This window comes from Chrysochloris asiatica, unplaced genomic scaffold (genome assembly GCF_000296735.1).
Source record: "Chrysochloris asiatica unplaced genomic scaffold, ChrAsi1.0 scaffold00022, whole genome shotgun sequence".
NCBI classification, from domain to species: Eukaryota; Metazoa; Chordata; class Mammalia; order Afrosoricida; family Chrysochloridae; genus Chrysochloris; species Chrysochloris asiatica.
Genome location: NW_006408540.1, coordinates 23793170 through 23811188, shown reverse-complemented (window position 1 = coordinate 23811188; position 18019 = coordinate 23793170). Strand labels below are relative to the sequence as shown.

At 39.8% G+C, this 18019-nt stretch overlaps 1 pseudogene; it reads right to left on the bottom strand.

Annotated features, from left to right (window-relative positions):
* LOC102816821 overlaps positions 1-14606 on the bottom strand; it is a 31317-nt pseudogene extending 16711 nt beyond the window's left edge.
* Between the last annotated feature and the right edge of the window lie 3413 nt (positions 14607-18019).

The window sequence follows — 18019 nt, the reverse complement described above, 5'->3', positions numbered from 1 at the left end:
CGTTGATAAGAATGTTGTTTATTGGTCCAGTGGTGAGGATTTTTGTTTTCTTTACATTGAGATGTAATCCATACCAAAGGTTGTACTTTTTGGTCTTCATAGTAAATATTTTAAGTCTTCTTCACTTTCAGCAAGCAAGGCTGCATCATCTGCATATCGCAGGTTGTTAATGAGTCTTCCTCCAATCCTGATGCCACATTTTTCTTCATAGAACCCAGCTACCCTCTTAAACGGTGAGAGAAGAAAATTCTGTTTGTTCAAGCACCTACTTGTGATATTTCTGTTATAGCAATACTAGATCCCTAAGACTGGGCCATAGCCTCAGTTTGTGTTTTGGGTGATGCTATTTCTTTTTGCCAGTCTGACACTTTTTGATCTGTTGTGAAAGGTGAATAGAACCAATTGCAAGAGTTTTTGACCAAAGGCCATAAAGTTTCAAATTGTAAAAATCACTGAATCTCTTCAGTATTCACCATGCTACATCAAATGACAAGAGAGTCTCAATATGTATTACTTTCTTTACTTTTTAAAAGGATATGTTTGTGAAGAGCATTGATTAAAGTGACTTGTGGCCTGTTTACATGAAAGAAGTTTTCCAAAACTTTCTGAATGGTTCTGCTTTCATGTGACTTCAAGTAAGAGACACTACTTATGGATTTGGACAATTAAAATTAAATTAACATAGAAGGGTTCGTTTTGACCTAGAATTGTAGTAAGATAAGTGCAGAGCAATTTCCTACTATCAAACCAATTACTGTTGAGTTGTCTCTAACTCATGTGGGTTAGAATAGAACTGTGCTTCATACAGTTTCCATGGCTAATTTTTTGGAAGTAGATTGCCGGATTTTTCCTTCAAGATGCCTCTGGGTGGATTCAAACTTCCAACCTTTTGTTTAGTAGCCGAGTGACTTAACCTTGCATCATCCAGAGACTCTAATTTCCTACTCAGAGAAACTTAACTCAGTACACATGCTGAGCAAGATTCCATCCCTTTTTGTTCGTATTGTTCTGCATTGGCTTTCAACCTTGTTTTCATATTAAGATTATGGGAAGAGTTTATAAACATTTCAATGTTTAAACAAATTAAATCATAATCTTTGGGGCCAAGATGTATTTTTCAAAGCTTCCCAGAGGATTCTGATGTATAGCTTAAGTTGAAAACCACTGGTTCATCAGATTAGCTGTCAGATGTTCACTGGAGAACTAATTTCAAACCTGAGGAACCTTGACTCTAGAAAATTTAGCTTTCAAATTCCAGATTTAGCTTTAATTCTGGGCTTCTTTCTGAATTATAGACCAGTATTTCTTCATAAAAGGCCACGATGTAAATTTTGCCTATAAATCTACTCCTTTTCCTATGTTTTCTGTTTTGATTAATGATGTGTGGAGTTCTTCTATGGTAGTCCTAGTCAGCAAGGGAGGCTTGTAATAGCTTTTTGTCTTCTTTTTAAATTGTTGTAAGAAAATACATACAGTGAACACATTTGCTACTTGTAAATTTTTTTTTTTATTTTTGGTATTTGCTACTTGTAAAATTCCATGGAACTATGTTGTACAACCATCACTGATATATTTTCCATCCTCATAAATAAAATCTCAATGTTACCTGTTATATACCACCACTCGTGTGTCATGATTCTGGAAGCTGTGCTATGGGTATTTTAAATACCAGCAGGATTACCCACAGTGGACAAATTTCATCTGCGCTTCCAGATGAAGACAGACTAGGAATAAGGAGAGATGGACTACTTCTGAATATTTAGTCACTGAAAACCTTACGAATAGCAGAGGAACACTGTCTGATAAGCAGAATATTGAATATTGAAACATGAAGAAGAACACCAGAATATTGTCAGATGTAGTGCCCCACAGGTTGGAAGGGACTCAAAATACAATTGGGGAATGGCTGCTTCCTCAAAGGTGAGTTGTCTGTGATGATGCAAATGGAATAAAGCCTTTGGGACTTTCATTTGCTGATTGGGCACAACTCAAAATGAAAAGAAACAACCGTAAACATTCATTAATAATCAGAACATGGAACATACAAAATATGGATCTAGGAAAATTGAAAATTGTAAAAAATGAAATGGAATACATAACCATTGATATCCTAGGCATTAGTGACTGAAATGGATGGGTATTGGTCATTTTGAATCTGACACTCACATGCCGGAAATGACAAATTGAAGCAGAATGACATCACATTTATTATGAAAAAGAGCATATCAAGATTTGTCTGAAGTATAGTGCTGTCTGTGATAGGATATTATTTATACATGCATCTCAATATAAAGAAAACAAAAATCCTCACCACTGGACTATTAACAATGTTCTTACCAGTGGAGAAAAGATTGAAATTGTCAAAGACTTCATTTTTCTTGGATCAACCATCAATACTCATGGAAGCAGCAGCCAAGAAATCAAATTATGTATTGCCTTAGGCAAATCTTCTGCACAAGATCTTTTTAAAGTGTTGAAGAGCAAAGATGTCAGCTTAGGTATGCATGACCCAAGCCGTATTATTTTTAATAACCTCATATGCATGCGAGAGTTTGACAGTGAATAAGGAAGATTGTAGAAGAATTGATGCATATGAGTTATGGTGTTAGAGGAGAATATTGAAAGTACCATGGGCTGCCAAAAGAACCAAGAGATCTGTATTGGAAGAAGTGCAGCCAGAGTGCTCCTTGGAGGCTAGGATGGCCAGACTTCATCTTTCATTCTTTGGACATATTGTCAGGAGGTCCAGTCACTGGAGAGGAATGTCATGTTTGGTAAGGTGGAGGGTCAGAGAAAAAGAGGAAGAATCCCAGTGAGATGGATTGGCAAAGTGGCAGCATCGATGGGCTCAAGCGTGGCAACAATTGTGCAGTCAGCCCAGGACTAGGCAGTGTTTTGTTGTATTGTGCATAAGGTTGCTATGAGTCAGTACTGACTCGATGGCACCTAACAACAACAACAAAGAAGATCAGTTAATACCACTATTACTCAAATTTACACACCAACCACTAAAGCCAATGATGAAAAAATTGAAGAATTTTACCAGCTTCTTCATTCTGAAATTGATCAAACATGCAATCAAGAGGAATAGAAAATTACTCGTGATTGGAATGCAAAAGTTGGAAACAAAGAGGGAGGATCAGTGGTTGGCAAACATGGCCTTGGTGATAGAAATGATGCTGGAGATCTCATGATAGAATTTTGCAAGACCAATGACTTGTTCATTGCAAATACCTTTTTAAGCAACATAAAAGATGACTACACATATAGGCCTCATCAGATGGAATACACAGAAATCAAGTAGACTACATATGTGGAAAGAGACACTGGAAAAGCTCCATATCATCAGCCAAAACAAGGCTAGGGGCAGACTGTGGTACAGATCACCAATTGCTTATATGCAAGTTCAGGTTGAAGTTGAAGAAAATTAGAACAAGTCCACAAGAGCCAAAATATGACCTTGAACATATCCCACCTGAATTTAGACATCATCTTAAGAACAGATTTGATGCATTAGACACCAAAGACCAAAGACTAGAATAGTTGAATGACATCAAGAACATCATACAGGAAGAAAGCAAAAGGTCATTAAGGAGACAAGAAAAAGGAAAAGACCAAAATGGATGACAGACGAGATATTGAAACTTGCTCTTCAGTGTAGAGATGTTAAAGCAAATAGAGTTGGTAAAAGAGCTGAATAGAAAATTTCAAAGGTCAGCTCGAGAAGACAAAGTCAAATATTATAATGAAATGTGCAAAGTTTTGGAGTTAGAAAACCAAAAGGGAAGAACACGCTTGGCATTTCTTAAGCTGAGGGAACTGAAGAAAAAATTCAAGCCTTGACTTTCACAATGGCAGCAGCAATGGGCTAACAGCAACGATTGTGAGGTTGACTGCAGGACTGGACAGTGTTTCATTTTGTTTTGCATAGGGTCGCTATGAGTTAGTACTGACTGGATGGCACCCAACAACAACAAATTGTTATGGGTTGAATTATGTCCCCTAAAACATGTGTTTTATATCTCCTGGGTGTGCTGTGGGATATGTGTTGGGCTGGTTACCATAAGGTGAGTGGTTCAAACCCACTGGTCCCTCTGTATGAGAAAGATGAGGTTGTCTGCTTCCGTAAAGATTTACTTTCTCAGAAACCCTAAGGAGAAGTTCTATTTTATCCTACAGGGCACTGTGAGTTGTAATTAACTTGATGATCTTGTTTTTTTTTTTTGTGTGTGTGGTTGTAATCCCATTTGGGAATGGGATGTCTTTGTTATGCTAATAAGACATGGACCCTTTTCCAGAGTGGACAGAGAAAGAAAACTTTCTTGTAAAACCAGTATCCGTAATTTGGAAATCTATCTTCCTAAATTGTAAGAAAATATTTTTGTTTGTTAGAGCCACCCACTTGTGTTATTTCTGTTATAGCAGCACTAGATCCTAGAATACTTTCCCCTTCCCTCCAGCCCCTGCTAACTACTGTAAAGTCTGGTCTCTAAGCATTTGCCTGTTTGAAGTGTTTCATATTAGTGAGATAATACTAAGTTTGTCCTTTTATGATTGACTTATTTTACTCAGAATGATTATTTTAAGATTCATCCATGTAGTTGCATATAGAAGCAAGAAAGAAAAGACAAAAATGGGTGTCAAAAGAGACTCGGAAATTTGTTCTTGAATATAGAGAAACTATATCGGAATATATGATGGAATAAATGACTGGAATAAATGATCAAGTAAAAGAGTTGAATAGAAAATTTCAAAGGGGAACGTGAGAAGACAAAGTAAAGTATTATATAACAAAATGTGCAAAGACCTGGAGTTAGAAAACCAAAAGAGTTTTCATAGTGACCCTGTATAGGGTTTCCGAGGAGTAGCTGGTGAGTTTGAACCACTAACCCTGTGGTTCAAACATACCTTGTGGTCAAGTGCTTCTCTTACAGTAGCACACCAGGACTCCACAGAGAAGGGTTAGAGAAATGGAAAGAGCATCTTCAGAAGTTTACAGACATAAATGGAAGATATGTTGAGAAACAGTAGCTTCACATTTTTATTTTTTATTTTTTTTGCTTAATAAAGGTTTCTATAATTTTGCAGCAATACTTTTTATTTACCCTAATGTAAAACATCTGTTTTAAGACACTAGACAGCAGATGACAAAGAACTGTGAATCTTGAGAGAAAGAAAACATATGAGAAGAAATTTATTATGATGTCAGTTTTCTACTTGGAGGAACTTTCTTTATTATGTATCTGGGCAGTGGGGTGTTGATACTGAGCAGACCAAGGTGGCTTTGTTTTGTTCTGGAGTCAGAGATAAGAGCTGACAGACACTGAGGCATATAGAAGTTGTGAAGAACTATGAAGAAAAATAACTCCAGCAAATTTCCATGTGTCTTTGCTGAATATTAAGTTATGCAGATATAGGAAGAAACTCCATAAAGTAGGGCAAAATACGGCTGGGGAACTGTGAGCTAAACAGTTGCCAAACTTCACACAAGGCTGGATGCATTTGATTTGTGATGAGACAGACTGAATAATTTTTCTTGATTACTGGAACCATTCAGTTGAGACTCAAGGAGGTCTATGTTATTGTTGTTAATTGGGTACTGCTAAGTCAATTTCAATTTATAACAACCTTATGTGACAAAGTAGACCTACTTCATAGGGTTTGTTAGGTTGTAATCTCCATAGGAATATATTGTCAGCTCTTTCTCCCACAAAGCTACTAGATGAGTTTGAACTGCTGGGTGGTTTTGAACCATCAACCTTTGGTTAGCAGCTGAGTACTTAAACATTCCACCATCAGGATTCCTTGCACTTTAATAGTGTAATAAAATATTCCTGTTGTGGTACTCTAAGATAAAGCACCTGACCCCAAGGTTGACTTGAAGCATAAGTTCGGCAGTTCAAACCCACTAGCCGCTCCTTGGAAACTATACTGGGGTGCTATGAATCAGAACCAACTGAATGACACCACCACCAACAATAAACTTTTCCTAGATTGAAGGCTAGTCTATACCTACCCTAAAACACTTAAAAAAACAAAACAAAAACCCCAGAAGGTCACACCACACTGCAATTAACTTTATTAATTACTAGAACAAAGACCAACGTTCTATAAAGGAAGAGAGCAAAATACACTCAGTGATATAAAATTCAAAATATCTAGCATCCAATAAAAAATTACTAGACTTACTAAGAAACAGGAAAGCATAATAAAAAAATAGAAAGTATAATAAAAAATAGAAGGGCATCAAAAATGATATACTAGCTATAGTAGAATTAGCAGGTAGCTGTTTCAATTCTGGTCATTTATTTTTAAAAAACTGTTAACATAGTTAAAAGAGAAACATAGATAAGAAGAGGAACTTTGAGGAATGAAAAATGAAACATCTTCGATTAAATATTCACTAGTTGAGAATAAAGGAGCCCTGCAGCATAGTGGACTATGAATTGGGCTGCTAACTGAAAGGTCAGTAGTTCAAAAAATGGTGAGGCTTTCTGCTCCCCTAAAGATTTACAACCGTGGAAATCCTATATAGGGTCACTATAAGTCAGAAACAACTTGATGGCACACAACTACCACCACCAGTTGAGATCAACACCAAATTAGGTGCCACATAAGACAATATTAGTAAACTTGAACACATAGAAATTGAAATTGTCCAAGATGAAATCCACAGAGAAAAAAAGAGATTAAAGCAAAACAGCAACAAGATCTATGGAACAGTATCAGGTTGTGTCACATACATGACATTGGAATTCCAGAAAGATGGATAGGGGAGGGGACAAAAGAAAAAAGTTTTAAAGAAATAATTGATAAAATAATTTCAAATTTAATGTAAACTGGATTCAAGAAGCTTAAAGTACGAAAATCAAGATAAACACAAAGAAAACCAAACAATCAGATTCCTGAAAACCAGAGTTAATGGGAAAATTGTAAAAGCAGCCTGAGGCAAACAAGCAAACAAAAAGACCTGTGCTATATAAAGAGGAACAAAGATAAGAATTAACATTCAAGGATTTACTATCTGGAATTATGAAAGTCAAAAGACAATGGAACATTTATATAATGTTGGGAAAATGTCAACCTGAAATTCTGTTTTTAGGAAAAATATCATTAAAACTTGAAGATGAAATAAAAACTTTTCCAGAGAAACAAGCTAAGAGAATTCATTATTTGCAAAACTTCACTATGAGAAATTCTAAAGAAAGCTCTTCAAGTGAAAGAAAAATGATACCAGATAAAAATTGTTATCTTCACAAAGAAATGAAAAGAAAAAAAAAAGCTGTGAATGGTAAATATTTGGGTGAATATAAATCACCTTTATTTTCACTTTTACTTTTATTTAAATAATAACTGCTTAAAGCAAAAATGAATTGTGGAATCTATAATATATATAGAAACAAACTACATGACAATAATAGTACAAAGGCTGGGGAATGTCATTAGATTTTTACATTATACTTAAAGTAGAATATATTTGAAAACAGATTGTGATAAGTTAAAGATGTGTATTTCAAGCCCTAAAGACACATAAAAGTGTTATAGAGAAAAAGCCAATAGAGAAGAAAAAAGGTAATCTTAATAGCAAATAAACAAGCAAAACAAACACACCTCAACTATGCCAAAGGAAGAAAGATAAAAGAAAAAATGGAACAAGAAGATATGTAGAAAACAAATAGTTGCTGTGTTTAAAAACCAAACATAAATAATTACTTTAAAAGTAAATGATCTATATTTGCAACAAATGGTAGAGATTGTCAGACTGGTTAAAAAAAATAAATGGGTCAAGACTCACTATAAGCTGTTTACCAGAGACTCACATTAAATATGGTGACAGATAGGTAGAGGCATAGAAAAAGAAGTATAATGAAAGTCACATAAGAAAACTAGAGAGGTTATAGTAATAATAACAGGCACACTACTTAAGACTAGGAGTTTAATTTTCTAGTTAAAATATTAAACATAATACTTCAGACTAGGGACAAAGAGGAATATTTCATAATGATGAAAGGGTCATAAAGTAATATTTAATTTTTAAGAAACTACCAAAATCTTTTCCAGAATGGTCATACCACATTACATACCCACTAGAGATGTATGAGGAGACCTAGTTTGGGCTGCAGGATAATGCAGTGGACTGAAAGGTCTGTTTGAACCACATGGTTGACAGTTCAAAACCCCCAGCTGCTCCTCAGAAACCTTATACAGGGTCACTGGAGTTGGAACCAACTAGAAGGTAGTTAATAATAACTAGCAATGCATGAGGTTTTCAGTCTCTCTGCTTCCTTGCCAAGTTGTATTTCTGATTCTGGTCATTCTAGTGGTATCTTATTGTGGTTTCAATCTGCATTTCAATGATGATATTTTAATCTCCAGTTGGATTGTTGCTGTGCTTGTTTGATCTTAGGACTCACTGAGTCTGACAGGACTCAGCTCATAATAGGCTCTTTGGCCACATGGCCATTGTTGTTGTTAGGTGCCATTGAGAGAGTACCAACTCATAGTGATTTTATATACAGCAGAATGAAACACTGCCCGATCCTGGGCCATCTTCACTATTGTTGCCACGGTTGAGTCCATCAATGCTGCCACTTGGCCAATCCATCTCGCTGGAATTCTTCCTCGTTTTCTCTGACCCTACACCTTACCAAACATTATATCCTTCTCCAGTGACTGGTCCCTCCTGACAATATGTCCAATGTATGAGAGACAAAGTTTTGCCATCCTGGCCTCCAAGGAGCACTTTGGCTGTACTTCTTCCAACACAGATCTGTTTGTTCTTTTGGCAGCCCATGGCACTTTCATTATTCTTCTCCAACACCATAACTCAAAAGCATCAATTCTTCTATGGTCTTCCTTATTTACTGTCCAGCTTTGACATGCATATGAGGTTATTGAAAACACCATGGCTTGGGTCAGATGCACCTTAGTCTTCAAGCTGACATCTTTGCTCTTCAATACTTTAAAAAGGTCTTGTGCAGCAGATTTGCCTAACCCAATATGCATTGTTTAATTTCTCGACTGCTGCTTCCGTGAGTGTTGATAGTTGATCCAAGAAGAATGAAGTCCTTGACATCTTCAATCTTTTCTCCATTGATAAGAATGTTGTTTATTGGTCCAGTGGTGAGGATTTTTGTTTACTTTACATTGAGATGTAATCCATATCGAAGGCTGTGTTCTTTGATCTTCATCAGTAAATGTTTTAAGTCCTCTTCACTTCAGCAAGCAAGGTTGTATTATCTGCATATCACAGGTTGTTAATGAGTCTTCCTCCAATCCTGATGCCACATTTTTCTTCAAAGAACCTAGCTTCTTGGATTATTTGCTCAGCATACAGGTTGAATAAGTATGGTGAAAGAATACAACTTTGTCACGCACCTTCCTTCATTTTAAACTGTTCAGTGTTCCCATGTTCTGTTTGAACAACTGCCCATGTACAGATTCCTTCTTTTACATTAATTTGTTGTGGTTGTTAAGTGCTGTCATGTTGGTTCCGACGACACATAGAGACTCTGTATAGAGTTTCCGAGGAGCAGCTGGTGTTTGAACCACTGACTTTGTAGTTCAAACTGGCTTTGAGGTCGAATGCTTTTCCTATGGTGCCACACCAGGACTCCTTTGCATTAATACAGCCTCGTTAATATAACAGAGAGAATTCCTGGTGTGACTGTAGGAGAATGCATTAGACAGAAAGGTCAGTTTGAACCACAAGTTTTGTGGTTCAAACTCACTTCCTGCTCCTTGGAAACCCTATATAAGATCACTATAAGTCTGAAGTGACTCAACGGCACTTAATAACAACCAGAATATAACAAAGAGAACCCTATTCCCAAATGATATTATAGTCATGGGTAAAGAGCTTAAGATTTATAATACATATATTATTATTATTAAAGTTTTTATTGTGAATTATGTGATAGTTTACATGGGAGAACATTAGCTTTACATTCTATAACACATATTTTTGAAAGATGTAATTCAACTCATTGTATTAGGGAGAAAAAGACCCCAATTCAAACATCTTTTATAGAGATCCCTTTATTAAACCTTAACCAGGACAAAGACAAATTGTTTGGATGAGAGAAACCAGCAGCATGAGGCCATATCATTATGTTCAAGGGATTCACAGCCATAGGGCTGATTATATATTTGTTGTTGTTAAGTGCCGTCAAGTCGATGCTGACCCATATCGACCCTGTATAGGGTTTCCAAGGAGCGACTGGTGAGCTTGAATTGACAACCTTGCAGTTCAGACTGACTTTGCAGTCCAGCACATTAACCCACAGCACCACACCAAGACTCTTGATTATATATAAATGATGGAAAACTTAGGAAATGGTCACAAAATCCTAATTGATGGCTTTCTTATAGAGATTTTACTTGATATGTCTCTTCTAGCCATGGTCTTTGTATCTTTCACCAAATGATTACATGGAATGCAAATAGGATGTATAGGACTCAAACATAGGGATTGGATAGTTTTGCCATTCTGCTAGGCTTTGTTGTTGTTGTTAAGTGCCATTGAGTCTGTCCTGACTCACAGAGACCCTGAATGGGGTTTCTGAAGAGTGGCTGGTGAGTTTGAACCACTGACCTGTGGTTCAAACTGACCTTATAGTCCAGTGCTTATCCTACAGCACCACACCAGGACTTGAGCCATTGCAGAAGCCAGAGCAGAGGATTCCAGTACCATCAAGAAAGAAGAAGCATGAGTGGAACAGAAAATTCCCTGTTAGGAAAAGTGGTGGCAGACATAGAGGCACAGAACAGAGAGGTTGGAAAGCAGGCTGAGTGGCTTCAGGCAGAAGGCTGGTTTACAGAATAGGCCCTCTGGCATTTATCCAAAGTGCTCAAGGAGTTTGTAACACTTGCCTGAGAAGAAGAGACGTGTGTACCCAAGGTACAGCTGAGAAGATGTGCTCCTAACCAGAGAACCGCTGTATCTTCAGTTGTTTCTGATCCTGAATTGCACCCTGTTTACCTCCTGATTAAATCTCATAATACTGAATACTGTCTGTGAGTTCTGCCTAGCCATTGTTACAGTGTGTGAAATCCAGCAGAGAAGTATAGTGCTGTGGAGAAATGGTTGGGGTCAGAATAGCCTAAAGAAGGGTGGAGAGCCTAGGTATGTCTGACTTCCACCTGATAGGCATCAGCCTTGGGCTGATGTGGAGCCTGGTTCTCCTTCTTCCTTGTGTAGTCAAAGGAAGTGAGACATCGCCTCCATGCCGGTTTTGCAGCCACAGATTAATTCAGCTTGGTGTCAGGTAGGACTGCAGAACTGAAGAAAGGTTGGTGATTGGGATGCATACACAATGATAAGTGAAAAGGCTTACAGGAATGGTTCTGGGGCTTCCACCACGTGCCACATGGGAGCCCCGAGTCATACCTGGGTTTAAGTCCTATCTAGATAACATGCATCTGTAAATCATGAAGGACCACAGACCACAAGGTTGGTGATTCAAACCCACCAGCTGCTCCTCGGAAACCCTTTATAGGGTCTCTATGAGTTGGAACCTAGATGGCACTTAATGACAACTACAATGCCCAGGCAAGTTCCTGGAGCTCAAGACTGTCAATCACTGGGTTGGTCAGGGGAGTTGCAATCTATTCTCAAATGCACTCAGTCCAAGGGTAAAGCTGCCATATTGCTGGTTAATGCTCAGAAAGAACTCAAATGGAGGCTGAACTCAAAATGACTCAAAATGGAGTTAGGGCTCCCATTGTAAACTGAAGGCTTCCACAAACCAAGTGCATTAGAATTTAAGTTATAAATTTAAGTTTACATTCTGCATGGCATCTTTTCTGACCCCAGGAATATTTGTCGCCATAGGTGTGCCATGCTGCAGGATCCAAGTGACATGGTTGCTTACATCCCCTGCTACAGGGTTGCTCCCTGCTCTGAGCGCCACTCACAGCTGTGGGATTTTATGTCAGCTGATATACAGGCTAGAGCAGTATTCTCAGGAATATGATGCCTCCCAAACCTGAAGAGGTTCACCAAACATATGCTTTCCCTTCATGAATTATTTGATCCTTACTTTGAGGGGATAGCTTAGCACAGCCCTGACCACTAAACATGTAAATATTTTATGGATTTGGCTGGCCCTGGAAGCTTCACAGGATTTATCTCTCTTGTATCCTTAGGGTGCCTATGTCTTATCAAGGCCATGAGTTTGCAAGCCTTCTCTTGCTCATTTATTTTGATCAATATAATGTTCTGGATTAATGTGAATTAATGTGATAATCTTCAGGATGTCTAGATAGTTCAGATCTTTCTGACAGAAGGTAGGAGATTTAATGCAGGGACATAATTGTTGCAAAGTATTTCTGATCTTCTTTTCTGAACCAGATAAAAGAGAATGTCTTTGCCAAGTCATTGGGCCCATAACCAATATGAGGATTGGAAACCTTTTTTCTATAAAGCGCGGGATACTAAATATTTTAAGACGACATGCAATCTCTGTTTCTTCGCCTCCTGGTTCTCCTTCATTTTAAAATTTTTTACAATCCTTTAAAAATACAAAAAGGAGCTCTGGTAGCGTAGTGGTTACGAATCGGGCTGCAAACCTTAAGGCCAGCAGTTCGAAACTACCAGCTGCTCTGCTGTAGAAAGATGAGGCATTCTGCTCCCGTAAAGATTTACAGCCTCGGAAACTCTGCTCAGGGTCGCTATGGGTCGGAACCGACTTGACGGCACGTAACAACAAAAAATACAAAAAACATTCTTAGTTCAAGTCCCATATAGAAATAGACTGTGGTCACATTTGGCCTATAGATTATAGTTTGCTGACCCCTAATCTACTCTAGGAGTCTTGTTGTGGCGCTGTGGGTTAATGCACTGGACTGTAAGGTTGGTTTGAACCTTAAGGTTGTCAGTTCAAGCTCACCAGCTGCTCCTTGGAAACCCTATACAGGGTCGCTATGAGTTGGAACTGACTTGATGGCACTTTACAACAACAATCTACTTTAGGAAGTCCTAGTGTGGTGCTGTAGGTTAAGCACTGGACTTTTTGAACAGTTTGAACAACATGGTCGGCAGTCTAAACTCACCAGCTTTTCCTCAGAAACCCTATACAAGGTTGCTATGAGTTAGCACCAACTTGACAGCAGTTAACAACAACATCAGCAACAACAATCTACTATCAAAACCATACCACATCTAGAGCAGAAGCTGTGATAGTCTGTGGTAGTCTATGGTCGTCTTCCAGAATGAATGGAGAGATCAAAGGAGATGTGATGAGCACTGCCCCTGCATCCTTTGCATCCAGGATGTGATTAACTGTGAAGCAGTAGTTTCAGAGGCTTCCACTTAGCCTTCCATGATGATAGCTCTTTTTTCATAGACTAGGGACTCACTGTGAAGTTTGCCACAAGTGCCAAGTATATCAATCCCAATGATACATTCTGGGATTGGGGTAATAATCTCTGCGTGGCGTCTGTGGATGCAGTGGGCCTAATGTAAGCTGGACCTTGTCTAGGACTACAATACTTACCTAACAGTGGCTAGGAGCGGCTGTGGAGCAGGCCCTGAGGGAGGCACATGCCTCTCCCAAGGGCCAGGCCTCTATCTTATCTTCCAGTATGGGGAGGTGTTGAAGCTCTTATGGGGAGGACTAGGCAAGTTTACACTCTCATACTGTTGGGAGGAGTCTGGAGAATGAAAATTCTTTGGGTCATCCATCCAGAGGTCCTCATCCCAAGTGTAGGGTTCCAGGTTTTCCCAACCAGGGGGTCTGGCCTTGGAATATCAGACCTGCCTTAGCCGGAACTTTGACCATTAAAAAAACTGTGGTGAAAATATATGCAACAAAACACTGGCTGAGTCAACAGTTTCTACATGTGTAAGTCACTGATGTTGATTACAGTCTTCATGTTGTGCAAACCATTATTATTATCATTTGCTAAACTAGTCCATCACCATTGACACAAACTTAATGCCCCCTAAATAAAAATTCTCCTTTCTCTCCTCCCTCCAACCTCTGGTAAACATTAATATATATTTTTTTCTAATGTTTGCTTCTTTCATATAAGAAAAATCATACAGCAGTTATCCTTTTGAGACTGATTTATTTCACTCAGCATAATGTTTTCATGGAATCCATGCTATGGCATGAATCCAAACATCATTTCTCTTTATGATTAAGTAATATTCCCTTGTATGTATATACCACGTTTTGTTTATCTGTTCATCTGGTGGTGGACTTTTAACTACCTCTGAATTCATTCAGCCCTTCTGCCACAGGACAGCTTCTCTGTATGCAGCAAAGAGAACCTTTCGTATCTGGCTTTCAGCTCTTCCTTATCTTTTGGAGCAGAACTTCAATAACACTGATCAATAGCCACTTAGGTCAGCTAACCTTATGATTACTATTTTCTCCATATATCTCAAATGTCATATACACTGTGCCCCCTATCAAATTTCCTTCCTCCTGGACACAATCTCATTTCACCACTGGTCAGAGTTGTCATAATTGAATCACCACTTTGTGCTAGGGACTGTCTGTGCCCTACCTACCAGTGACTGGGTCCTCATGCCTGCTGTGGTGAGTGATTAAGCTCCCAAACGCCATCTTTTCCTCTGCTTCCTCTGCTTCTGGTACCATCTTTTCCTCTGCTTTCCTCTGTTATAGGTACCAGTTGTCATTTCTTTGGAAACAAATGCTATGAAGAAGTTTGGGGTTCATGTGAAAGAAGTGGGGAGGAAGGACAAAGTTGCAAAGTGATGACTTCTCAGAGTCTCAGCTGAGTTGTCAGGGAGTTCAGAAGTGAGGACTGCCCATCACACTTGCCTCTCATTGGGCCACAGTAATGTGGCCTTTTTACTTCTTTCCTGCTCCGTTGCTGGAGGCTTTTGGCCTGGGAGGGGAGGTGACTCTGTGGCTGATACAGATGTTGAAAGAGAAAACAGCTGGAGATTCTTTGCTGCTCTCTCTTTCCTTAGCTGAGAGCATACCCTTTCCTGCAGGGAGCTCTGGGTGGTACATTTCCATGTCTCCCACAACGATGAAACTCCAATTCACGTACTCACTCTTTTTGGGCTGGAGACCTTGTTTGAAGATTCCAAATATGTTGGCTATCATCCAAACATCCCTGTGATACCTTGTGGACTTAGGAAGGCAGGGCCCATCACCTTTTTGTGCTGGGATGTGGGACATCATTGTTGTTGTTGGTAAGTGCCATCAAGTTCGTTCTGATTCATAGCAACCCTATACAGGGTTTATGAGGAGCAGTTGGTGTGTTTGAACCACTGGATTTGTGGTTCACAATCCAGTATTTATCCTACAGCACCACTCCAAGAGTGGGACATTAATGTTGTTGTCAAGTACTGTTGAGTCAGTTCCAGCTCATAGTGACCCTGTAGAGGGTTTTTGAGGAACAAATGGTGGGTTTGAACTGCCAACCTTATGGTTCAAAGTGCCCTTGCCGTCCAGTGTTTATCCAACAGTGCCACACCAGGAGGTGCCTATTATGGGTCCTATACAGAGCAGGTGTCAGAGAAGATCCCCAATCTTACAGAAGATGGTAAGGAACAAACTTACCATCACTTTCTAGGTGCCAAAAGCAGTCAGCAAAACCTTATGGATCAGAACAACCCAATCTGCTACACATAGCATTGCAAAAAGCAAGGTTGCATCGGGCCCCCTGCCTCCAGGTTCCTTGGTGGCCAGTAGTGGGCCCAGATGGATGTTGTATAAATACTAGGTTAGAATGAGCTGAAGAGCTCATAGCTAAGAAGCTAATAGCTTTTGCAGTAAGAAGCAGGTCATTTGGTCCTTCTCCAGGGGACATGCAGTTACACGGCAGTTATGCTATAGTCACTTTGATCTGTTCAACTGCCTCTGGGACTAGCTACAGGATGGCCCAGTATCCGAAGGCCAAGCCTTACAGTATGGCGCAGCCAGCAAACACATGGGATGCTCAGGGCCAGGGAAGATGACCTCTTCAACAGTTGGTGGCTGTCATTGAGTCACCCCAAGATGTCAGCTTGAGAACTAAGGTGTGCCTGATCCAAGCCATGGTATTTTCAATAACCTCATATGCATGTGAAAGTTGGATAATGAATCAGAAAGACTGTAGAAGAATTGATGTATTTGAGTTATGGTGTTGGAGAATCTTAAAGTACCATGGATGGACAAAAGAACAAACAAATCTATGTTGGAAGGAGTACAGCCAGACTTTGTCTCTCATACTTTGGACAGATTATGAGGAGGGACCAGTCCCTGGAGAAGGACATCATGCTTAGTAAAGTGGAAGGTAAGCAAAAAAGAGGAAGACCCCTAATAAGATGGATTGGTGGTGGCATCAGCAATGTTAGATTGTTAGATTGGCACAGGATCGGACAGCATTTCATTTTATTGTGCATAATAAGGTCATTATGAGTCGGTACCAACTCAAGGGCTCCTAATAACATCAAGTAATGGAGATCCCATGCACAATGGAACGAGACTCTACACCATTCCCATCATGTGTTATAGATCAGTCTGCTGCAGGTTTTTCAATGGATGCTTTTTAGAAGTAGATCACCAGGCCTTTCTTCCTAGTCTGTCTTAGTCTGGAAGCTCCATTTAAACCTGTCCTTCATCAAAACAACATACAATCTTCTACTGACAGAAGGTGGTGGCTCTACCTGAGGTGCTCTTGTCAGTAATTGAGCCAGGTCTCCCACATGGAAGGTGAGAACTCTACCACCAACCACCATTTATTCCTCTCCCAACAGTTTGTTCTTGGGTACCTTTGAGTCGATAGCAACTTATAACAACCCAGTACTGCTGCCTCATCGGTATTTCTAGGGTGGAAGAAAGATAGAGCTTTCTATTCCTATAAAGATTTACAGTCTTGGAAACCCTATTCAGGGTTGTTGTGAGTCGGAACCGACTTGATGGCACACAACAAGCCCAGAAGCAGTAGCAATCTTTATGGGAGGGAGCATGGTGGCTCTGTAGGATAAGCACTGGACTGCAAACCACAGGATGGTGGTTTCAGGAGAAAGAAGAGACTTTCTGCTCCTGGATGGAATCAACTTGACAGCCCTTAACAGCAACAATCTTTAGAGGAGTGGACCACCACATCTTTCTCCCCTGAAGTTTCTGGGTGGGTTTGAACCACTAAGCTTTCAGTTTGCAGCCAAGCAAACTGTTCTATCACCAGGGCTCCTTCTCCAAACCCACTGCCACTGAGTTGATTTGGACTCGCAGTGACCCTGTAGAACAGAGGAGAATACTCCATTGGGTTTCCAAGGCTGTGATCTCTGCAGAAGCAGATGGCCCCATCTTTCTCCTGTGGAGCAGCCAGTGGGTTGGAAGAGCTGAACTTTCAGTTAGCAGCCCAGTGCCTAGCCCACCACAGCTCCTTCTCCCAAGTGTTGTTGTTGTTGTTAAGTGCCATTGAGTTGGTTCTGACCCATAGTAACCCTGTATAGGCTTTCCGAGGAGCAGCTGGTGAGCTTGAACCACTGACCTTGCAGTTCAAATGGCTTTGCAGTCTGACACATTAACCCGCAGTGCCACACCAGGACTCCTCTGAGTGTTGTTCTTAATTGTTAAGTGCCTTTGAGTCGGTTTCAACCCATAGTGACCCTGTACAGGGTTTCCGAGGCTGTAAATCTTTACGGGAACAGAAAGTCTCATCTTTCTCCACCCAAACAGCTGGTAGTTTCAAACTGCTGACCTTAAAATTTGCAGCCCGTTTTGTAACCACTACACTACCAGAGCTCTGAGTAGGTGTCAGTAAATGCTTGTGGAATGAATGAATGAGCAGAGTGGAAGGTCCATGTCAGATTTTCCTTGGTGGCTTAAAATCGGAAGCCTGTTTCTACCACCATGGATAATTTTGGCTGTGACTTGTTCTCACTCTACTTGGGATCTTGAGGAGGGCTGGGAATAAGTATGTGTGTGCAGGGTAGAACCTGGGCAGATGAGATACAGATTTTTCTGGGAAAATAGCATTTTGGGAAGCAGGCAGATGAGCCTTTGCAAACTGTAGACATTCCCACGTAGTGCTTTAAGTTTTCAGCTGC